The sequence below is a fragment of the Triturus cristatus genome, chromosome 5_1 (genome assembly GCF_964204655.1).
Source record: "Triturus cristatus chromosome 5_1, aTriCri1.1, whole genome shotgun sequence".
Classification (NCBI taxonomy): domain Eukaryota; kingdom Metazoa; phylum Chordata; class Amphibia; order Caudata; family Salamandridae; genus Triturus; species Triturus cristatus.
This window is the reverse complement of record NC_140587.1, coordinates 824,617,537-824,643,594: the sequence shown is the minus strand read 5'-3', so window position 1 is coordinate 824,643,594 and position 26,058 is coordinate 824,617,537.

Sequence of the window (26,058 nt, the reverse complement as noted above, 5' to 3'; positions counted from 1 at the left end):
CTGCTGTGCTGACCTGCTGCCTGCGGACCTCTTGCCTGGGTGAACAGGACTGGACCTGCATCTCTTGAACTCAGGACCTAAGAGTAACTCCAAGAGATAGTTGGATGGCCTCCTGATCTAAAGCTTCAGGGATACAACAGGCTTACAAAGACTCTGCCATCTGTGAATCTACCCTGCCCAGTAGTGCAACCACAGTCCTGAACCCGTTGAAATGGGCCTAAGGTGCTGTTTCAGTCTCTGTGGATCCAGTAAACTGGTGCATCCACTCCACTGCACGCACAAACCCGAGCAGAACCAACATATCACTGCTGCTGCGTGGATTGGAACCATTGCAAAAGACCTGCATTACATCGCAGCACATTGCTGCATCAGAATCACTGCTGTGCAAGTCATCCTCAGCACAGGTTCTTACATCTCATTGACGACAGCCTCAACAATGACTTCAGAGTCTGCATTGCAGCCTCACAGCTCCTCGGAACCAACACATCAGCCCGACTGCACGACGCATCCTTGACACTGGATTTCACATTATAAGCTCTTGTTGACAGGAATACCAACGACACCGCAGGACCTCGCATTGCAGCGTCGCCCCATCTCCGAACAAATGCATTGCTTTGGCTGCTCAGTGCATCTTTGATGCAGATCCTAGAAACGCTATGCATAACAGGATTTAAGGTAGAACAGAGCTAACTGGGTCCCTGTAGCTGGCCAATGACCGATCGCAGTCGTCCCGAACCTGTGAGATATCCACAGTAGGCGCTTTATGCCTCTTGGCACTATTTTTGCTAAAACCTTTACAATTGAATATCTCGGGCTCTAAATTTTGGATTTTTGTCATTTTGGTCTTGTTTTATTTACTAACAATTACTCTGTTCTTTTAAACTAGTGTGGGATCCTATTGCGGTGTGTTACTATTTGAAGTGTTGCACAAATACTTTACACAAGCCTGACGGCTCTGTGCCAAGCTACCCAAGGGTTGAGCTCAGGTTAATTTAAGGATTGCTTTCGACTTCATCCTGAGAAGATTTGTGGTTGCTGCTTAAGAAGCATTTCACCCCCCCCTCAACCAGTAATCAAAACTATTACATTAGTAATAACGTTATCCTAATTAGGAGTGTGCAAAATGCAAATCCCATGTTTAGCACTATATTCTAGTGTGAAACATGTCCTCACATGCAAACATGTTGCTCTTGATCTTACATACTGTAATTTTGCAATGAACAACAGCATATTTAAATGACGTGGCATAATAAAATAAAACTTACATGAATCATGCCAGTGTAATTAGACATTTCTCACCATTGCCCATGACCAAGCTTGGTTTCAGGAGAAAATCAATGGCTTTATTTTGGTTCCCAATGTGTCTTATTGCTGTTATTGGAAGAAATGAGTGGAAACGCTTTCCATCGTCTTTTAGATTGTATTTTCTTCAGTCTGCACTACTTAAGGATGAACACCTTATTGCAGTTAATTTACATATGTTATCATAGTTCCTTTTAAGGTATACACTTCCAAATCATAATTGTCACAAAAACACACTGATTGCATTAATTTCTACTGATTTTGCTATTAAACATGTGAGGTGAATTGCGTAATCACTAACAACCAAAATGCATCATTGATTAGTATTGCATTAGAAAGCCATTCATCAATGATCACATTGTTTACATTTGTTTTTGGAACTCACTTATAGCTGAAAATATTGTTGAACCATGCCACTGATGGCTTATTATTTGGAAGACTAGTGGGGCACATACACATGTATTCACTTCCAGCTGTCCACTCTCAGGCATGCACACATACTTGCAACCTCCCATCCACAAGCACACTAACACACACCCACCCATTAACAAGCAGTCATAATCTCACCGTCCATTCACGAGTGCATCCACATACTCTCAACCACCCATCCACAAACACACCCATTCACAGCCATTAATTCACTACATGCACACATACTCACACCCATCATTCATAAGCACACACACTTCCATAGCACACCTGTGAAAATTCACATAAATTCATTCACAGGCACACACATCCAAACATTCAATAAGCACTTACCAGGTCATGTCAGTGATGGAGGAGCCAGGGAGGGAAAGAGGGAAGTAAAAAAGGAAGGTCCTGCCACCTCCTCTCATTGCCTAAAGTTGTCATGAGTCAGCCAAAGAGATGAGGAACTTCCATAGCTCTCCACAAAGTGAAGTGGAGTCATCAGCACATGCTAATCCCGCCCACTCTGGCAAGATGGGAAATGGTGGCGTGATGCATCTTTGAGAGGCAGAGAACCATGGACACTTCAAGGCTTATATTTGAAGCATGCATGCAGGGCTGACTCTACCCGTGAGGCTTCTCCATGTTATGAGAGGGGATCCTGGAAGGCTTTGTGTTGTGTCCTAGAGGAACTTGAGTAAGTCCAAAAGTAGGGTTAACAAAAAATATTTATTCCATAAAAGACATCAGCACCAAAGAGCTTTACAGAGCATCGCTCATCATCAGCCTCCAGAGGGTAACTGCTCAACTGTAACTTCATAGAGAGTAACATTCCACAGTGCAAGGCAACTAATACAATGGAAAGATGCAAGAGAAAGAAAATCATAATAAGAGCAAGGGTAGGATATAACACACCTTCCCCCTTAACAAGGAAAAATAAAATGAAAATCATCCCACATTCAACATGTAAAATACAATGCGGAATGACACTAAGTAATATAATCTTCAAGGTACTTAGGCTTGAACTTTTGTCTAGAGTGTGACAATTCCATATAATTAGAAGAACCGGGTACAGAAGAATCTTCAAGTCAGCCTGCAGTTTCATCGGATAATGTTTCTTTGGCTGGTTCCCCCTTCCTAGATTCCTCGGGGTTGTGCTGATGCTCAAAGGAGTCCACCTCTCGACTGCCCCAAGTCCGGAATACATATAAACACAGACTGGTGAGATAGTCAAGTGAGGGAAGGAAAGGGTAGGGACAGCATGGAGTGAGATCTGGGGAGGACACAAGAAACACACTATTAGTCTTTGCTGTCAGCTCAAACCAACCCAATCAGATAAGGTATAACAGCAGAGTGATCGCATTCGTTAAACACGCTACCTGAAAAGAAAGAGAACGATGCAGCGATACCAGAAGAGAGAATAGGCTGATTGCACTGTACCAGCCTGTAACTAACCGGAAGAGAGAACACATCACATACACATGTCATATATACATAACGATTCCCCCCTACAGCAAACGAGAGCGAAGGGTTCTCTTCACCTACCCAAAAATACAGGTAAACTGGTTCATAGTGCAACACAGTGGTTTCCTGCACACCCTCATGCGTCTTTCTCTCTCCTAGAAAAATGAAAGATAACGAACAATTGCATGTAAAGAAATGACGAGCAGCAGAGGTAGAATCATCTCTTGTACATTGCTGTAAACGAAGGCACACTGGCCTATACTGTGCCCATGAGAATCCAAAGGAAGTGTTTGTTTTGATTCGCTAGGCACTGCCAAACTGCGTGGAAATAACAATCTCTCCACGATTTCAAATACTTCAGCAATCAATCATTCCGGCAATGCATATCCTGGAGTAGAGTATTTCATGTATGCCAGCCAAAGACGATCAAACCAACATGAAGACCAAAGTGAAAAGCAGAGTGTCAGCAGCAAGCCACAGTAGTAACAGCTGGGTAAGGTATGGTTTGAAAATGCTGTTACTGTTCAATGCTTATTTAGTCTCTCCCACCAGGGAGCATTTTACGATCTCTAGTGCCCAAAGAGTCTCACCGGTGCTCCTCTGCAATGGGGCAGTGACTGCTCTGTCCCTTCCAACAGAGGAGCGTGAGATAGAAGCGTGGAAAACAGGGGGCGCTTATGCGTCCCTCTGCATGAGACACCAAGGAGCTGTCTCGCCAACAGAGGACCACGAACAAGAACCTCAAGGTAAGTACTCACGGTACCAAGACGTAGTGAAACACTCTTCTGCCGCTGAGTCTGTTGTACTCCATAGAAACGCCTGGACCGCTATCCGGAAAGAATAATCGGCAATGCTTGTTCTTCCGGCTGGCGTTAAATCGGATTCGCGCATAGCGTCCGAGTCACGTGGGGCGTGACTCGCGCTATGCCCACCGGGAAATGTAGTTTACATGGGCCGAATGGCGTCCTGGTTGTCTCATTATGGACAGTCAGTAGTTACCGGGTGCTCGGCCTGACAACCAGAGTCAGAATTCACTTCCTTCAAAACATTTTCCTGCACATTCTCTTGCCCAGCAGCAGCTAATGAGTAGACTGCTGACTTGTAAAAATCATTGTTAATTTGAACATTGGTTTGTAAACCATCATCATTTAGTATAAATTCAGAATCTGCAGTTACATTGACATAACACGAAAGATTGGACTTTCCTATCACACCATGTGAAGAGTTCTGATTATGAAGAGAATCAGAAGAGTTAGCCAAGCTATTTTTTACTTTTGCAATATTTCTTTTACTCCACCACTTTCCACCCAAAACCATGACACCATGTTTGCTAATTTTAACAGTTGAGGTCTCAGGACAACATTTTGAACCTCTAATCTTGAAAGGTCTCCTAACTCGAACTCGTTCACCCACAGTGAAACAATCTTCTTTAGCTTTTTTGACTTCATCATACCTGATGTCTTACCTCATCATGGTGAGGAACATCGTTATGACACTTAGAGTTAGCAATAACCCACTCAAGGGAAAGTTCATTAAATGATTGTCTGCCCCTCAGCATAGCAAAAGGAGTGACACCTGTGGTGGAGTGCGAGGTATTGTTGTAGGACCAAACTCTATCACTCACTACCTCTTGTACATGTAAACCAGATGAAAAAGCAAGCTGAACGGAATCTTTCAAAATACGGTTTACCCTTTCCACTAAACCGTTTCCTTGGTAACAGTAGAGGGCAGTGGTGAAATGTTTAACCCTAAGGTTGTTTAGGAAGGTTTTCATATTGTGTGAAACAAATTGTACTCGATTATCTGAGACCAAAATGCAGGTATGCCTTCAGAGCGAAATAGTTGTCTCAAAAATGTGATCACATTTTCAGTGTTGGGTTCTCTCATAAGCTTATATGAAATTCATTTAGAAAAATGATCTACAATTGTCAAAATGTATCTAAAACCCACCAATAGGTCCAACAAAGTCAATTCCTAGTTTCTCCCAAACTCTCTGAGGAAGATCAACTGAGCATGAGGGAGAGTTATGAGTACGAAGGGTTTTCTCACCATGTCCACATTCATTACAATTACTTAACATGGTTTCGACCAAAATGTCCACACTGGGCCACCAATAATAAAGGCGTAATCTTTATTTCATTCTGGTGATGCCAATATGACCTTTAAGTGCCAAGGTAATGAGTTTATCTCTTAGTATAGCAGGAGTAACAAGTGAAGAACCTCTCATGATGAAATTCCCTTCAATACTTAATTCATCTTTGACCTAAAAGTAAGAGATAAACTCTTTTCCAATTTGACCTTCTCTGGGCCAACTATTATAAATACATTTTTTAAGTGTGACTTGGCATATGTCGGATAAGGATGCTTGTTCCCAGTTAATGTGGGAAATAACCTCCTTAGCCAACACTAGACCATCTAATAACCCTAACACAATTTCCTTTTCATCAGCAAGTAGATCATCATTACTAGTATTGGAGGGACATCTTTAAAGTTTTTCCCTCCTTGAATGTGTCTCATAGAGAAATTGTAATCATATAATTTGGAAAATAATCACATCAACTTAGGGCTAGGATTTCTTAACCCCTTGTCATTCCAAATGAAAACTAAGGGTTTATGGTCAGAAATTAAAACAAATTATCTTCCCCAGAGATATGAGGCAAAATGTTTGACCCCCCATATGCAAGCAAGTGCTTCCTTTTCAATGGTGCTGTAATTCTTTTCGTCTGTAGAGAGTCTTCGAGAGGCAAATGCAACTGTGTTTTCAACACTGTCAACCATTTGACTGAGAATAGCACCAAGGCCTAAATTGCTAGCATCAACAGTAACATAGGACATAACATTTTCATCAAAAGGTTTAAGAGCAGGAGCATTCATAATTAAGCCCTTTGAATTTTTGAAAGAATCATGTTGTTTGTCTCCCCAAATGAATTTCACATTACTTCTTACTAATTTTCTCAAAGGTTCACTAACCAATGCAAAATTCTGAACAAACCGTGAGTTGTATTAACTTAGACCCAACAAAGATCTTAATTGTTTCTTTTCAGATGGCTGGGCACAATCACGGATAGCTTTTAGCAGATCTTGTTTGAGTCTAATACCAGTAGCAAAAATTACATGACCTAGGTATTCCACTTCACTCAATAAAAATTTGCACTTTTTTTTTTTGACTGTCATGCCATGTTTTTCTAAGATCCCTAAGACCTGATTTAATTTGACAAGATGTTCTTGAACATTGTTGGTAGATATTAAGATTTCATCTTGATAAGAAAATACATCTTTAATGTTCCCAGATAATTGTAACATAAGTTTTTGAAACACTGATGCTGCGGATGTGAGTCCAAAAGGCATTCTAAGGTAGTGAAAAGCATCAAATGGAGTATTGAACGCAGTCAAATCTCTGGAATCCATGTGTAATTCTATTTGATGATGTGCCGCCCTTAGGTCAATGGTTGAGAACATTTTAGTGCCCTTTAACTGAGCTAACATGGCCTGAATGCATGGTAATGGAAAGCAGTCAACTTGAATATTTTTATTTAAGGATCTCTGGTTGATGCAGAGCCTAAGATCGTCACCATTGTTTTTTTTAAAGCAACCACTATGGGAGAAATCCATAAAGAAGAATTAATGGGCTCTATAACTCCATCAGAACACAGTTTTTAGAGATGATCTTTTAACCTCTGCCTGATGCATAAGGGAACAATTCTTACTTTGTGTATTACCAGAATGGCATCAGGTTTAAGAATAATTTTATGTTGAAATCCCTTGACTGAACCAAGATTGTCTTGAAAAACAGTTTGCTGATTAGCAATAACCTGATCTAACGAAGTAGCTTCAACATGTATGGAATCAACCAAGGAAATGGGAACAACCGTGCCAGGTCTTAAGACCGTACCAAATTAACCTTGATCCCTCCAACCAAGACTATTGTAACCTTTCTTGGCTACATAAACTTTTGAATGAATAGATCTGTCCTTAAACATGAGATCCTCAGTAAAGTAACCCAACATGTCAATCGCCTGACCTCCAAAAGCTACTGTGCGTACATAGGGAGGAAGTAATTTAACACCTTTCCATTCTTTTAAAAATAATAAATCAGAAAGGATGATGACTGGAGACCCAGAGTCTGCTGTAACTTTGGTGAGAACATTGCCAATTTTAATATCACAAACAGGGTCTCCTTTTTCAGAAACTAAAGGAGAGTGTAACATGTCTACAGACAAAAACATTTTGTTAACTTGAAAATTGTCAGTATGTAAATCTGTGGAAACATTCCAATCCTGGGTGTGTAAACTCATCACTTTGGATTTATTTCTGTAGACTTTTACAAAATGTGCAGACTTTTTAAATTAGTACACATTTTTCCAATGGCTGGACAATTGGGTGCATTGGCTAAATGAGATTTAGAACCACATCTATAGCACTGAATGATTCTGTCTGGTTTCTTTATATCAGACTTAATAAAAGAAGGTTTGTTTTTCTGAGAGGGGTTTTGAGAGGGTGTATGTGAAATTTTGTTTACAGTTTCAGTGACAATATTTTTCGTTTTACCTAGTTCTTTGGAAGCTAGCGCTGAACGTTCAATCCCTCTGGCTATTTCTAAGGTTTCTGCTAGAGACGAGTTTCTACCGCACAGGATTCTTTCTTGAAACTTGGAATCAAAACAGTTTACTACAATTTGATCCCTTAAATATTGTTCAAGGGGACCTACAAATTCACAAGAGAAATCTAGAACCCTTAGTTCAGCTACAAAATTTTCAATATTCTCATGTTCCCATTGTTTACATGTGTAAAATGTATATCTCTCTACAATTATGCTGGGTTCATCTTTAAAATGTTTTTCTAAACTACATGTGGCTTCTGTAAATTCATTCCAGTCATCAGAAGGAGGACAAACAATAGGGGGTTGATCAAACATTATTTGACCCTCAAATCCTAAACAGTTGTATAGCATGGCATTTTTCCTAACAGCTGAAAATGTTACCCCATCAATGGCTACTAAATAACTGTTGAAAGATTTGAACCACTGTGTCCATTTAATTTTTGGGGTACCAGGCTCAGAAAGGAAAGGAGCCTGGAGAATAGCCATTTGGAGAGCCATCACGGAAAAGGAAACGTTAAACACACTGTATAGTAGCAGTAAAATGCACTGATAATAAGCAGTAAAAAACTAAAAACTGTTCTGGAAAGCTATGTAAATAAAAGCCGTATAGCGTAGAAAAGTAAAATATTTGTAAAGTAATGTATTCTATTATTGATATGTTCAGGAACAAGAATTTGAAGACAACAGCATGACAACTATAAGAAACACCACATTGTAAACTGAAGCATAGTGCACAGATTGTGCTTGAAAATAATGTTATGTATTAACATGCTATGGACTATGAAATGTAAGTATTGACACCATTTGTTCAACATAAAATCAATGAAGTTTGTTTATGATGTATTAAAAGTAAGATGTGCGCATCACCGCGCTAAAAGTACTTGAAATGAGGTCAAAAAAGAAATCAGGTGTGCGCGTCACTGTGCTGAATGGTACTCACAAAATGCCCTTCGTTACGAGAAGTTTTTCCTCAATGTAAGATCACTAAAAGTTGCAGAGTCTTGGAAAGGTGTGCGCATTACCGTGCAAAGTACAGAGAAAATAAATTACTTTTTTATATATTAAAAGTGTTACATCTGGTAGGTATGTAGATTTGAAGGGTGTGCACGTCACCGCGCAACTTGTAAAAGTTGAAAAGAAGATCCGATCGTGGCGCTGCCAAAAGCACAACCAAACTAATGAACGTGTAGAACGCTCTGCGTGAAGCGTCCCCTTGACGGGCAGAACGTGTGATGTAACTCAGGGACGAAACAGAGAAAAATGAAGAATCCAGTTGAAGGAACGCCGGAGACTGAGTCTTCTAAGTTCCAGCAATTCTCGGTAAGAAATTGTAGAACGCGTTTGGAATTTAAAAAATACCAAATGCCTAAATGTAAATCCACAATGTAACAGAAAGATGAAAAATAATCTAGCAAAATGTTTCAGAAGTCTCACTGAGACAATATTGTGGAGGCACGGTACCACAACAAAGGTAAAGAAATGCTCGGAAATGCATCAAAGCAAAGTCCTCAAGCAAGGAAAGGAAGCTCTTGTTAATTAGAAATCAAATCCCCAATGAATTGTAGGCAGCAAGGCAGGGTCCGTTTCAGGCCAATCAGATGAACCAACCGAATATACGAAGGTGTGGCAGTTCTGATAAGGAGAAACAAAAATCAGTCAGCCAACAGTTGAAACGAAGCACCAGTAAGTTTGGAATATAGCATGGAGGAGTCCACGGGGAAGCAGATGAACAGGAGTTTAGTAGGTAACAGTTAATAGAAGAGAAATCACTGAAAATGTTCTGTGACCTCTGAAGTAGAAGTCCAAAAGGTGTCAATCAATCAATCAATTTTATTATGTTTTGGCACTCCGAAGAGGTCCACATAAAACAGGATACACAAATACAAATACACATTCTCAAAGTAAAAATGACAACTACAACATTTTCCACTGAACAAGATAATCAGCGACACATACCTCCATATTTCATCAATAAATAGCTAAAAAACCTTTAAAAAAGTTAAAAATATTGAAGCAAAACATTTCACTTGGAGGAGTATATAAGGCCTGCAAAAAATTCACATTGAGGATACCCAATTGCAAGCATATTGATCTTAACCACTTCGATGCAATGCAGGACATATAAACAGTACATGAGAACGATCCTGAGCAGACATATTACAAAAGTTACATGTGGGAGAGGACCTATGCCATTTTGCCAAAAGAGTATTTAGGGGCAGCAAGTCCTGCCTTAGGAGGAACCAAAATCTCCGAACACCATGTGGTAGATTCCAGGTGACATAGGGTTGGGCAAGCTTCATTGAGTATGTGTTTGCAAGGAGATCACCTCCCCTCTTTACTAGCATGGACTTCTTGTCCAACATGAAGCAAAAAGCCCAAGAAGCCTGTTTCAAAAGAGATTTTAGCTGGGAAGGGGAAATAGTAAAAAGGGTACTCTCTTCCAATTCAAGAAGTGCCACAGCCTTTCTAAAGTTCTTAACAATTAGGGAGTACTCTCTTAAGCTACCCAACAATTCCCCCTTGAGAAGGGATCTCAAAGTCCCTGTTTCTCCTCTAGCCTGGCTGGCAACCCATCGTACTAGAGCGGCCAGGCCCTGCACCCAACTACTACGGAGACCGAATTCAAGTCTACAGGCAGCCACAGAACAGGCGGGGTTGAGAGAAGTTATAGACCTTTCCTTCTACCGTCTGTAGAAAACCCCAGTGCTTTAAGTCAACCAGTTCCATTCCGTACAAGAGGGTTGATGGAATTTTTGCCCTATAGACCTCCAGTAAACAAGCAAAGTGTCTTCTCCCTGTGGCGGAATAAAGGGCGCTCAGACTTTTGCCTTGGGACAGGGCTTTACGGGAATTATTATCGATATGAGGCTTCTCGCTCAGGTTGGCAGAAATTATTTTTCCTATGAAGGTATATGTCTTAACCACCTCCAATTTCTGACCACCAACTGACCAACCAAAATTCTCTGATTTAGATTTTTTCTTCCCTGTAATGCACATAATTTTGCTTTCTGTGGCATTTATCCTCATGTAGTGGGTCTCTGCAAAAAGATGTAAAGCCTGCAGACGATTAGCTAATCCCTTAGGTGTTAAATCTAGGATAAGGATGTCGTCTGCATATAGGAGGCAGGAAATAGAAGATCCCCCCACTACCGGGGCTATGCCAACACAAGATGAAAGCGAAGCTGGAAGGTCAGCAATGTACAGGGAGAACAGTAATGGGGCCAGTAGACAACCCTGTTTTAATCCATTAATGGAGGGAATAACCCGCGATAAACCCCTTTCTCCACCTTGTAACACTCGGCACCAAGTGTCCGTGTGTAAAGACCGCACCAGATCTAATAGAAGAGGGGGCATGCCCAAGTCAGATAGCTTTCTCCACAGCAAGGGACGATCAACTTTATCGAATGCTGTGGAGAAATCAATGAAAGCCGCATACACTCCTCCTCCCCGAACTCTTATATATTTGTCCGAAATAACCTGAAGGGCTGTGAGGTTATCCAATGTACCATGCCCCTTACGGAAGCCGGTTTGTTCAAGGGGTAATATCTGATTCGCATCAACCCAATCAGTAATTAGCGATAGGAGACATTTGGAAAAGACTTTTCCAATGGCATTGAGAAGGGCTATCTGGCGATAATTCATTGGCTTATCCCTATCGCCCTTCTTGAATAATGGAACCAATATGCTCCCCTTCCAAGAAGAGGGCACAGTTTTACTAATGAAGCAAGATCTAAATAATGGAAAAAGAATCTTGCTCCATAAAACAGGGTCCTGCTTCAATACCGATATGGGAAGTTCATCAGGCCCCATTGCTCCAGAGGAACGCATGTCCTTAATGGCCATTTCAATGGTTTTCTCCGAAGGGGCGTCAATAGAAAACTCATCTTCTTTAGTAGACCCCTTACATTCTACCCTTACGCCGTTCCCAGCATACAGGTTGGAAATGAAAGTGACCCATGACAATTCAGCAATGGGAATAGGGAGGGGGCTAACTCTTACTCCACAACCCTCCCCAATGAGTGACCAGAATTGTCTAACTTTGCCATGAACTGCGGCCTCCCGTAGACTTATCCAGAGTGAACCTTCTTTTTCTTTTTTAAGTTTCTTCCTAATTCTGCTTCTCCTTCTTTTTAACAGGTATATTTTATTATTTATTTCAATAGATCTACGCAAAAATTGCTCCCGCACTAATTTATTTATTTCCTTATTTCGGAGGGTAATCGGTCTAGAAACATAAATCTTTTTTACAGAAGAGCTAGACCTTTGGGCAACACGGATGACCTCCTTCATAAAATTCTCAAAGTGAATTATTTCAGAACCCTGCCAATCATTCAATTCTAGAATTGTTTTACCTAGAATACACTCCAGGCCCTTCTTGGCTTTAAAGTTCCAAAAACATCTTCCAGAGTCCTTATGAAAGTTAACTACATCACTGTTAAGGGACCATGAATCGGAATTAGAAGGTTGTAATGAGAGGCTTATAGTAATCACATTGTGGTCACTAAATGATGTCGGAGAGACCACCAGATCCTTCACTAAGGAGAAAATACAATAGTCGGTGATTACATAGTCCAGAATTGACTCACTTTGGGAGGATCTATGAGTATATTTTGCAGGGACATCAGAGGGAAGCCTACCGTTCACTATTAACCCCTCCGCCGCTGAAAGTTCTTCTAGCAACAGCTTCCCTCTCTTATTAGTTTTAATTTTATTAGGGAAGAGAGATTGAGGAATAAGATAGGCTTCTTCTTTAAATTTGTTTCTAAATAGCTCTAAGCTAGAGTTAGAAACTTTACAATTAAAATCACCTACTAACAACACATAGGGGGGAGGTTCTAACTCTTTAATCTGTTTAATGTACGAAAAGACTTGCTTCAATAGAATATTAAAACATTCATCCGGGGGGATGTATGCGTTTATTATTACCAGAGGATTATTGTTTCCCATACTGGTTAGACTACAAAGGGTCACCGCCTGAAGGAGGTTGCTTGGGTCAGCATAATGGGTGAAGTTCCACTTTAATCTATTGGACAGAAGGCACGCAATTCCCCCTTTTGCATGCCCTTTCTTCGAAGGAGAGGCCATTGCCTCAAGGACAAAATAATCTCTCCCTGCACACAATTCCAAGAGAGAACTTTTAAATTACTGCTAAAGATGTTGAAAAAGTTTGGGGTTGTCTATGGATTTACTAGACAAAGCACCGGGCAGCCAATTCCACAGCTGGTTATCTTCTATGGGGAGGGTGTTCTGAATTAACGGGGCAGGCATTACATGCGTCACCAAACGTGTGCTTTTCGAAACCCAAATCTTTAAATCATCAAATGAGGGAGGGGGACCATCTTGGCCAGTGCCCTGCTGAGAGAGTCTATTATAAGGGAAACTATCTCTTCCAGAAGACAAAACAGGTAATACATCAATTCCCCTACACTGGAAGTTCTCAGCCTGTTGCAATATAAGATTTACTATAAGTTTGGAATAGAACTTTACCCTGACATAGGGCGCGGCAACTGTTCCTGATATGGAGACTAAATCAATATCGTTAGATTGGATTAACTTTAGACTCTCTATGTCTTTTAAATACTTAAGTAACCATGCTCTATTTAAAGGCAGATCAAAATCAAATAACGATAGAAAATCCACAGTCAATGTATCTACAAAAACTTCTGGTACTTTTATAGGCAGATGATGAGGCCATACAACGCCATCACCTGAGGCATGAAAAGTAGGAGCAGAAGGATTAAGAGCCACAGATACAATAGGGACTGATCTAGTCATCTCTGCTACGGGGAGAGGGATCGTCAATCCTCCTACATCTAATAGGGGGCCTCCCACAGGAGAGATTGAACAATTGGAAGAAATTTTAATGCCTAATGCAGAGGGATTCAAATTATCGGAAGGATGAGTGGCCGCTTCCTGACTCAAGGACCCATTCACAGATTCTCCAGTGATAGGTTCATTGATATCAGGGACTTGGTAATCCTCAAACATTATTTGTCTCTGCCTTTTCTTCCTGTATCTGCGGATTGGTTTCCTCTTTTTTCCTTTGTTCTTTCTTTGTTTTCCAGTTTTTTCTTTTTCTTTCCCCCCTATCCCCTTCATTTCAGGCACAAAAATTGGGAATAGCTCTTTTTCAGATTTTCGAGCGGTAACATCAACACTTTCTTCTTCAATTTCGAGGTCAGAATTCCTTTCACAGTTAGATACGGGAAGTGTGGGTACTAAAGATTGCTCATTTTTAAGAATAGCCACAGGTTTATTTTGAACTGAATTAACATTTCCAGCTAGATGGTCACTACCCGACTCAGGCTCCTGCCATCCTGCCTTAGGAACTAAGTCAGGAACCTTATCCGGGAGCTTTAACAGTAAGACATTTAGTATCTGAGTGACTGATTCCAAAATACAATCAGAGCTTCCCACAAATTTACCCAATAACTGTAAAATAGATGCCAGCAAATGTTCCAATGCAATCAGGGATTCAGAAATCGGTTTTTCCGATTTATGAAAACCTGGAGGACCCATGGGACCAATGCCAGATATATTAAGCAGTGGGCTCTTTAAGATATTATACTGTGAGGAAATATCTAACGTTTTTAAAGAGGGGGTACTGCTATAAAGCAGAAGACCAGATGGAGTAGCGCCGATCGGGGACTTAATAGCTTCAGATGATTTCAGAGTACCATCAGCTAGGTATCGACCACAAAGCTCCAGGTCAATACTCGACAACTGTGAGTCCCCCTTACCGTCCACCTTTGGCTGTAAACCTCCCATGGGATCATTGGATAAAAACACTTTATGGTTTGCAGACACATTATTTTGTTGCCCACCCTCAGAATTGGAAGCAGAACACTTAATGTCACCAGTCATTTCAGGGGGCGCTGGGCAAGATTCCTCAGTAATCAGGGAGCCCGAATATTCTTCATTCACCAAAGGAAGGACCTTCTTGAGCACCATAAGGGCTGTGCCAGATGGAGAAGGTATGTCAAAGACTTTATTTGCAACATTTAACAATTCCTTATCCTTGGGTTTTTCCCACAATTGCAGCAGCTGGCATTGACCCTTTAATAACAAATTACTGGCAGCCTTGTTTCTAAGGGGGTTGGATCTTGTCTTCATGCAAGACCTTCCCCCCAATAGTCTCCCCGAACGTAACTTTTTAGCCGTCATCCTTATACGTGGAGAGCAGGAGAGACCGTGACCCCGATGAATACAATTAATAACAATTAATCAATAAAAGATTGAATATTTGGAGGTAAGTTACGGTAAGTTCCTGGTCAGAGAGACAATGTTTACACCGTCATAATACAACGCGAAATATGTAACACTAAGCAAATGAAGGAGTTCAATACAAATAAAATAAAAATATAAATTAGTAGGCCCAGCCCAGCCTACTTCAGCCTCTGAGGGCCACAGAGGGCCCGCCCTTTGCCCGGGCTTAGCCCCCGCGCGCGATCCCGTGTCTCGGGAGAAGTGCCACTCCTTTTCTGCACCTCCGGGCGCGGGCGCTGGTGTCAGGGGGGGCGGAGCCACAAAGGATTGTGGGGCCTGTAGTCCCGGTATAGAGTGCGACGGCGGGGGGGACCAGGCAGCAGGAACACACAGGTAATATCCCCCAAGATCTCCGCGAGTCCAAAGTGCGGCAAATTGGCTCCAAAAACCGCGTTTAATGTAATTACCCCCCAATGCTCCGCAAGAGAAAGCACGACAAACTTGCTCCAGAAGTGGCGTTAAGCAATTCAGTCAACCAGACAGTCCAGACAGATCACGCAGATCATGCGGATCATATAGATATTCATTCAGCTGGTCAATTCCAATTCCAATTCCAGTGGTTGATCCTCCAAACAGCCCCCACAAACCCACCTTGACCAGCCAACATGCAGGGAGAAGGCGATATGACTCCTGCCTCAATCTAGCTGCACCGCTCACCAGATAGAAACGGGAGGGGGGAACACCTCTCCCACTGTGAAACCAGCAACAGCTGCAATGGCAGTGACAATGGCCAAGTCCGAGGAGTCTGAAGACAGAACCGCAGGAAATTGCGTCTTAACAAGTCCCAACAATTAGCACCACCGCCACCGCTGCACTCACGGGACTACCGAGTATTCCCGCCCGTCCACTCGTCCGCTCATTCGCTGCACACTGCACACTGCACGCTGCTCAGGGGATGCCACTCGGGACTTGGTCCACTTCAAAGTCCCCCAGAGATTGGAGACTGGAACACCCGGTCTGCGTTTTTCAGAACAGCTCAAACCGCTCGTGTCATTTAAATTGTAGGCAGCAATGGGTTCATAGGGTGCTGACTTGTCCATCGCCAATTTATGCTGTGTCCTAGAGGAACATGAGTAAGTCCAAAAGTAGGGTTAACAAGAAAGATTTATTCCATAAAAAAGTTCAGCACCAAAGAGCTTTGCAGAGCGTCTCTCATCATCAGCCTCCAGAGGATAACTGCTCAACTGGGGCTTCAAAGAGAGTAACATTCCACAATGCTAGGCAACTAATACAATTGGAAGATGCAAGAGAAAGAACATCATAATAAGAGCAAGGGTAGGATATAACACTTTGCAAGGCTGATGATGTCACTGTCCTCAGGATTGTGAGATCATCAGCCCAACAATTTTGGCTCAGGAAGCTGGGCGACTGTGCAGTAGCGCATGTAAAGCTCTTGGCTGCCTGACCCTGATATGGATAGTGTCTGTCAGGCTGACCTTTGCTTATCCTGACAAATACTCATCATGCTTTTGAAAAGTGAAATGGTAGAGCCTTGCCACCCATAATACACTACCATCACCAACCTATGCTACAATCTTTAGGGTTTGCTTTGAGCAGGAATTTATGGCAAAGATCCAAAAAGGTGCTATTTTACCTTTATGCTTCTGCCAAACAAATCAGAAGTTTTAACGCACAACCTATTAATAGATTAACTTTATATTTTGTGGTAATGCTGTGGCAGAACCTTTGTTTCTAATACAGCTGAAAGAATGACATAGGCCCTCATATGAGTTAGCTGTTAAATTGCAATATGGATGGTAAATTTTGTGACCACCCATATCGAAGTTATGAGTGCTGCGATAAATAACACATCCCCGGATGAATTTCTCAAGGTCAAATCTCTCAATATTTTCATGAGGAAAATGCATGGTAAATACATTGGAATTGTGATTTTGCTGCTGTAGGCACCAGAATCTGCATATTATTCCCCATTGTGAGAGAAAAACTCATAAGTGAATGGAAAATATATGAGTTATTAAATCCTGACCTGTAGCCAACTCACAATAAGGTCCATAGGATCTATGGTTTGCTTCATAACATATATTGTGTTCTATGTTTGCATGCTGGTCATGACATGTCAAGATTCATGTTTCATGAGTTATTATCCCAGTTTATAATCTCTGCCTATATCTCTGGAGCATAGATTGTGTGCAGACACTTGCAGCTAAATGTCCTTGCTCACATTTGCTTTTTCTTATCAGACTGTATGCATACCTGTATGTACTGAATTCATAATAGCTGGACCTAAAAACTAGCTACAAAGCAATTGAGAACTGTATGGTAGAAGACTTACATTGTTGTGTGGTGCTAGGAGGGTAGAAAGTTAAGGGGTAAGTTAGGGGGGCCATGAACATGCTAAGTCAATAGGTTCACCATCAAGTGGGAGTATGAGGGACACTTGAACCACTAGGATGCATGACAAACGGAACAGGAGCAATGGACTATACAATGACAACATTTCAAATTCCTAACTACAGTATATTCAAAAATATCAGATGTACCAGCAAAGACTTTACAGTATATGAAGTAATAAGAGAAGACCATCTGGCACTGTTCATGGTGAACGCCTGCCATTGAATGTATCCATTTGACAGTTGTCATTTTTCAGAAATCTAAAGGATCAGATTAAGACATTCCTAAAATTGCCGCTACAGTAGGCTTCCTGATTGATAAAGATCTAAAGCTCGCCCCTGAAATAAATCAAGTGTCTTCGGCTTGCTTCTTTACGCTGTTCCTTTCATTCCTTTTTCACAAAGGAAAACGGTAGTCAGAGCATTAGTTCTGTCGAGAGTAGATTATTGCAACGCTCTATACCTGGAAGCTGGCGCAAGGCAGTTTTCCAAACTCCAGTCACTCCAAAATGCGGCCGCGCGGGTATTGCTCGATCTACCTAAACATCATCCTATGTCCGCTAGCATAAAGCAACTCCACTGGCTTTCAGTCCGATGGCGAGTGGATTTTAAGGCCCTCTGCCTAGTGCATAAAGCCCTATATGGTGGAGGTGTGGAGGATATACAACCATTATTTCCCCGATATGTTCCACTACGCTGCCTAAGGTCCACTAACACTGAACTGGTACATCTCCCTTAGATAAAAAGAGTTAGGTGGGGAGGGAAGGGAAGGGTTTCTCATTCCAAGCGGTTAAACTGTGAAACTCCCTCCCCATACAGATGTGACTACAGTCAAGCAGGACTCCTTTTAGAAAAATGATAAAAACTTGCCTCTTCAACAAGCTTTAGATCTGTTAGCTTCTCCTGTATTGCACACAAGATGCCTCGGCAATAGTGCGCGTTATAAATATTCAGTCAGTCAGTCAGTACCTACTCTGCCCACAACCAAGTCCATCAATACAATAGCATGGGGTATCTAGGTAGTCATTGCACCAGTGCCCTGTGTATTTGATCTGTTTGGTGGCAGTGATAAATTGTATCTGAGTACCATGAAAATGCACACAGCAGCAAAGACATTGATTGCACCATCAAGGTGACCACTCAAAGGTGAAACTGAGATAAAATGTCCATGGAAACTAGGAATCCATACCCTTCAAGAGGTGGGAGAAACTATAGAAGGCACTGGTTAAAACACCAGGGGACAGATTTGATGAAATATTGTGTTGCTCTTGCAAGGTGACACAGGGGCAACACAATATTTAAGTCAGACTGACCAAGCCACACAAGGCCACCTAGCATGGACCTAGTTGCTTGCTAAATCTGGAGTAACGCAAGGCAGCACAAGATGCTGCCTTGCATTACTATGCACTGGGAAGTTGTTACTTAAGGGGAGCGTGGGTGTTCCCACACATCCACCCTTGCATTTTGGTGCATTCCCAGATTTATCAAGACTGCTAAACCGGGGAATGTATCATATTCTTACAACTTACAGATAGAGGTTCAACAAGGGGAAATATCTTTATTTCTCCTTGTTGTTTCCTTTTTCTAAATGTGCTGCATTGTGAGGCACACATATAAAGAGCAAAATGCCTCTAAGAATTGGTTTTGTGCAGGAGGTGTCCCTTTCTACCCAAAAACAATCCTGCCTGAAATGTAGGTTAACTTGCACCATGGCTAAAGGGCACCTCCATTGGCTCTGGGCAGCACGCAGTGTGCCAGGCAGGGACAGAGCAAGAGTGTGCCATATCTTAATAGATATGGCAAATTCCTGCATTCTCCATTTGACACAGCACAGGAAGTTGTCTTTCTGTGTTGGGCTGCATCAAATATTGATAAATCTGGCCCAGATAATTATCAGTGTCCTTTGGCCAGGAACGGGAGTTAGAATACCACTCCCCTACCATTGCACTAAATATAGTGCCAATCACTCCCACAGCATGGGACATGAATTTGAATGCTGGTGGACTGCCAGGGAACTCCAATTACCAGTGTTCTTTGGGCAATAAAGGGGACTGCAGGGAGACAACAACACACCTAGTGTTGTAGATATAGCGCTGAGTGCTCACGTAGTGCAGGAAACACATGTGACTGCTGGTTGGCTGCCAGGGAACTTCAAATACCAGTATTCCTTGGGCAGAGGATGGAAGGAGACAACTCCCCTACCGTTGTGCTACATATAGCACCTGCAACTTCCGTATCATGGAACGCACATGGGCAGGCCTGTCTGTGACCCATCAGAGGCCAGAAGAGGCTGGGCTGTGTCCCCTTCTCTCCTATCTAGTGTTTTATGACTTTTTAGTTAAGGGGAAATGAAAGGCTGATGCACCCTCCTCTCATGCTGGGTACTGTTAAGAAAAAGAGGTACTACTTGTTATTTGGTAACTTCCTTGCTCAGGCTGTTGTGGCTATTAATGATGAAATAGCCAGAGTACAACTGTGTTAAAGGGCAATCACTAATGAACCCGTTTTTTCTAATTTAACCCAAGAGGACGTGATGGTTGAGGTGTTTGGACATAATGTAAAGTATCCTAGTTTCTGCCCTAACATAACCTCAGTACCTAAGAATGAATTACACTGTGATTTGAAGGCAGTGGTGGTGGTTACCAATCTTCCAATTAATCAAATACTACTATCAAACCTCGTTGACTCCATGGGAGCCAAAATGCTGTGCAGAATTGGCAGAGCTTTTAGAGACGGTGCTGAAGCTTATTAGATGCAAGCTTTCTTCCACTGAATCCCATGTTTCCAAGATTGGCAAATGTTCTGTCGCTCATGATGCCTCAGCAGCCTCGGACTCTTTAGTTTCACTCAAGTCCACCAATTCAAAAAGATGATACATTCCTTTGGGTTCAATTTGAAACTAGTGAGGCAGTTTGACACACAATAGATCCCACTGTTCCTCATCAAACTACAGTCACCCATGCCTCTCAGTCTCGTACCATAGAACCTGATTTACTGTGCATTAATCTTCCCCATATGCATCACCCTATGTTATGGTCCTAAAAGATGTCCCACCGCTACCTACATAAGCACTCATTGCAACTAAAAAACAAGACTATTTACTGGCTTCATGGCCATTTGAGGGACTATGTTATTATGTTCGAGAATTTTCTCTGGTGTCATGGATTGGTCTATCTAAAAAGGATTGAGACGGGGCTTGTATTGTTAGTAATGTTAAAAATGGAATCCTTTTAGGCAGGTTTTTTTTTAGCTTATGTCCAGGAAGATTATATTTAAGGATTTGTATTATCCGATTTTTTTATTTAAACTCCACATTGCCTTTATACTTATAGTACATGGTAAGAACAGGGCTGGTGCAATCTGGGAAGCATGGAAGTGACTTTACGATGTTATTTTTGGTCTGGTGCTCCATGCCCACTGAAGTAATCCCTGAGGGGTGTTTCAGTTTCATCAACCCCTATGTAATTTCTGATGGTCACAGCTGTGACGTGGGGGCAAGGGAGGCTATAAATAAATGGATCAGAGGTGTAGCATCTAGGTTGAAACATGCCCTACGTTTGAGACTTTTATTTAATGATCTTGATGGCAACGCAAGCCTGAGGCCATATACCGAGGCCCGATACCCTATCCGACTACTGGCGATGAGCGAGTGTGTACCTGTCACATACCTTCATCCACGTAGGTGTGAGGGATCCCACTGGCACAAGCTCCCTGCCGGGATGGTTGTCTATCATCCAACTTTGGTGCTGTGCCTCGCGGTGCTACGAGGGCTGTTGGTGCACCACTGCAAAGAGGGGCCCAGTCTTCTGCTGCTGTCTTTTCAGGCAGCCCACCTGTTTTCTACAGCTCCCCACGTGTGCTTCAGCCTGTGCTGTGGGCAGAGCCCAGCAGCCAATGTGCTGTTTCCTGGGCATGTGGTCCGGTCTGCCGACACGACGAGAGAGGCCCGGTAGAGACTGCAGCTCTCTAGAAGGCAGGGAAGACATTGAACAGCACAGCCCCAGTGAATTTCCTTGTTGGAGCCTGGCAGCCAACCACCAGTGTTCAGGAGGGCATGGTCTAATCGACTGAAACAGCCACAGCCTGGGAAATCAAAGACAAAAGGCACTGAACTCAATGAAAGGACACACGGTCATAAAACACAGGGGGGTATGTGGATTCTGGCAGAAATAAGTAGATGATCACCTCCATCAGCATCCATACAGCCTCAGCACTGTGATCAGGGGAAGGGAGCCTGAATTTTTTTTGCCATTTGCTACCCACACTGCAAAACCTCTAAAGTAAGCCACTAGAGGGAAAATCACCAAAAAAAGTAAATAAAAATAAAATATAAAATAAAGAGGAGAATCTCATCTTGAACAGGACATTTTTCACTCACTGAGCCACACTCAGCATTACCCAGTACAGCTACTATGTTTGCCATACCTCAAATGGAACAGTTCGTGATAGATGGCCCTCCCTCAGCACAGGCGGCAAAATGGAAAGACTGGGTAGAATGTCTAGAGACATATTTTGTGGCAATTGATCTCGATGATGACAGACGACGCCCCATGCTCTTACATTTAGGAGGGAGAGCCATACACAAGCTGGGAGAGACTGCTGTGGAAGCAGGTCCACTGCACATGTACAGCACACTGAAGCAAGCACTCACAGCCCATTTTGAACCCCAGGCAAACCCTGACTATGAACAATTCCTACTATGTCAGGCCAGGCAATTGACAGAGAAGAATCCATTGACACATTCTATGCTCGCCTTAGAGACCTAGCTAGCACCTGCACACTCCCCGACGCACACAATGAAATCTGGGCTCAATTTATTCAAGGCTGTTCCTCAACAAACCTGCGAGAAATCTTTCTACAAGTTCCGGGTATGACCATGCCTGACATGTTGACCATGGGTAGGTCAAAAGCACTGTCCAAAGTACGAGCCGCCCACATGGAGGTGGCATTACAGCACACCATCAAAACAGAGCAAGTCAACACCGCAGTTGCCAAGACTCCGGACAAGGGGAAAATAAAGAACAAACCCATACAAGAGCCTAAGACTTGCTATGGATGCGGGGGACCTTACCCCATAAGGGACCTTGCCTTTGCACAAGGGAAACACTCCTCAAAATGAACTAAGGCAAATCATTTTACAAAGGTGTGTTGTTCTTCAGTGTCATTGAGGGGTCAAAGACCAAAATCAGTCAATACCTTACTTTCCACGGACAGTCCAATGGAGGAAGGAGACATCGGCGATGATGATGTTGAATGAGCAGTACACATAATACATGTCATGCAACCCGAGGACAGAGGACGCCGCATGATGAATCTGCAGGTACCTGATCGTCTCCGATGGAGCCAGCTGATATTTGGCCTGGAGCTCTGGAAACGATGCTAGTCTCCCCTTAACCCAGATGTCTCGAACCGCGAAGATACCGATCAAATTCCACTTGTCAAACCCTGGACAAGCGCTGAGATGGCCTAAAATATCGGGCTCCCCAAGAGGGGTCGCCTTCGACAGGCGCACAAGCCATCCTAATTTTCTGGTCACTTCATGCCAGATCTCAACCGGGCGCGCCATGGGGCCCATTAAGTTAAGCTTGCGGGGGTTGGCGTAGAGTGCTCTGTTGTAACTGCCCCGTCCCAGGAGCCAATGATCCGTGCGGAAATTGGGCTCATCGTGAGGCTCAAACACCCATCGATTGACTATAACCAACCGGGACGCCTGGTAATATAGTCTGAGATCCAGTAAACCGATGTCCCCATCATACCAGCCCATGGTCAGCTTGTTCATTGCGATGTGCGGCGTACGGCCCTCCCATAGCAGTCCCCGCAATACCCCATCGATTTGGGATTAATAAGAATCTGGGATAAGGGTATTCTGTAGGGCATAGAGAAAGCACGGGAGTGCTAACATTTTGAACAGGGATGCATGTCCAAGAATAGTGAGAGGGAGAGAGCGCCAATGCACAACGTTGGATTTGAAGCGCAGGAGAGATCCAAGTAAGTTGTGTTTGAAAAAAAGGTCGGGGTCAGGAGTGATGAAGATGCCCAAGTATCGGAAACCCCTAGGAGCCACCGGGATATTAAAGCCCCGAGGACTCGCCATGGGGGAACCACATAGCGCATACATCTGGGACTTAGACCAGTTTATCTGATACCCAGAGTGGGCGCCGAAAATGTGAAAAATGTGGAGCACCCGTTGCAGCGACCGCTCAGGGGAGGCCAAATATAAGAGAATTTCGTCGGCATACAGTGAGATGCGATCCTCGTGACATGCCGTCCATTGAAGCCCCTGTATCTCCAGATCACACCGAACCCACATCGCAAGCGGTTCCAAGACAAGGGCGAAAAGTAGTGGTGACAGGGGGCCGCCTTGTCTCGTGCCCCGATGAAGCGAGAAAGTAGCGGAGCGATGATTATAAACAACGACATGAGCCGTAGGGTGAGTATACAATAGCCAAATCCAACAAATAAGTTTAGGCCCGAACCCCAGACGGGCCAAGACAGCGAAGAGAAAGTCCCACTCAATGGTGTTGAATGCCATTGAGGCGTCCAACGACAAGAGAATCGCATCTTCATCGATGGTGTGAAGTCTGCCGAGGACCCCGTGTACCGACGTAGGTTCTGGGCCGTGTTCCTCCCCGGCATAAACCTGGATTGGTCTGGATGGACAAGGTCAACAATATAGTGGAGGAGGCGATTCGCGAGGAGTTTTGCCAGAATCTTAGCCTCAACCATGAAAAGAGATATGGGGCGATACGATTTGAACCCCTCAACAGGCTTGCCAGGCTTGTAGATGACCACAATAGCGGCGGTGCAGATCTCTACAGGCAGAATGCCCGACTCAAAGCATTCAGCGTATAGATTTAGCAAATGGGGAGCCAATAGTGTTGACATAGGCTTGAATAGCTCGATGGGAAGCCCGTTAGGGCCCATGGCATTCCCAGAGCGGACATCTTGTATGGCCTTTTGAACCTCCACCACCGTGATGTCTGCCTCCAAGGTCTCACTGTCATGCAGAGAAATAGTAGGAATATCGAGCATAACCAAAAGGTCAGCTGACAAGGAGGCCTGAGATGTGGGAGAACTAGTCTATACCTCCTCATAATAACTAGCAAATATGTCAGCTATGTGTTGAGGATCGGTGACAAGGGTAGCCTCCGAGCCCGCTATCACGCAGACCCATCGAGCAGCCTGTTCCCGTCTCTCAAGCCACGCCAAGAGCTTACCCGTCCGTTCCCCCTGCTCATAAAAAATGTATCGGGAGGCTAGCGAACGCGCCGCCCCATCTTCAGAGAGAAGCTGACAGTAGTCCTGCCTCTTGAGTGCAAGACTGTGATGTGTGGCGAGGTCAGGATCGCGAGCGACTAACTCCTCCAAACCCGAGACTTCAGCCTCCAATTTCAATACTCTCTTGGTGCGCTTAGCCCTGTGTTCCACCATGAGTGTCAAGGCCCTGCCCTTAATGACTGCCCGAAGGCACCCCACAACGTTACTGCGGAGGCGACTGCGCCAACATTTTCCGCGAAGTAATATTCAGTGTCCTTGCGGAGAGCGTCCTTGATATGTGGAATTTTCAATGCCCACGGATGTACGGAAATGGAGCAGGGGCGTCCCCCACTGCGAGAACCCAGAGTCGCCAGGACGGGGGAGTGGTCGGAAATCCCACGGGCCAGGCAACCGTACCTCGTGATGAGCTGAACATCTTGGGCATGAGTGAATAGATAATCGATCCTTGACTGACTGCCATGTACCCCGGATTGGAACGTAAAGCGGGTGTACGGTTGGTTGAACCACCGCCAGACATCCACCACCCCCAAAGCATTCGCAAACTCAGACAGTTTTGATCCCCTCGATGGGTCCCCTTGGGGCGGAAGACGGTCTAGAGAACCATCCATCATGAGATTGAAATCCCCTCCCAACACCAACACCCCGAGTGGCAGGTCCAGTAGCAGGACCCTAAGTCGTGTAGCATCAGGCGCTGCAGTCCGGGGGGGGATAGACAGAGTCGACGTTAACAACGCGCCCTTCCCAGGAGCCCGAGACCGCAGCATATCTGCCCTGGGGGTCAGTCCAGGAGTTATGAATGATGTAGGGACAACCCCTCTGAAGCAAAACCCCACCGCCTGGAGCCCGAAGTAAAGCAGGAGTGGACTACCATTTTGTACCCTTTCCTGTTCAGAGCACCACAGGAGTTCCCAATCAGGTGCATCTCCTGTAATAACACCAGGTCAAGCATGTTGCGCTTAACGTACTGCAACACAATGCCCCTCTTAATTTTGTCACCCAATCCGTTAACATTCCAAGTGGACAAATTAAGCGTCAGACTGCGTGTCATCTCGATCGTCAGGTGAGAATCAAGCAGAGACGGATAGTCAAGCAGGGGTGTGAACAGCCTAGGTGGATGCCCCTTACGTCAATGGCAAATTAATGGAGTATGAAAAAGGAGAGGTGAAGAATATCGCGTACCGGTGTAAAACAAAACAAAAACAAAGACAGAAACACCCCAAAACCCCACCCCATACTCCCCACAACCCCAACGTATACTCCCCAAATCCCCCACCCTGCCTCCCTGCTCGGCGGTAACACAACCTCCCGCCCCCAAACTAGCAGAGTGCCTATCGCCCACCCTTCCAAACACTTACGGGGCCGTATGACCGAGCCAAGCACACCCCC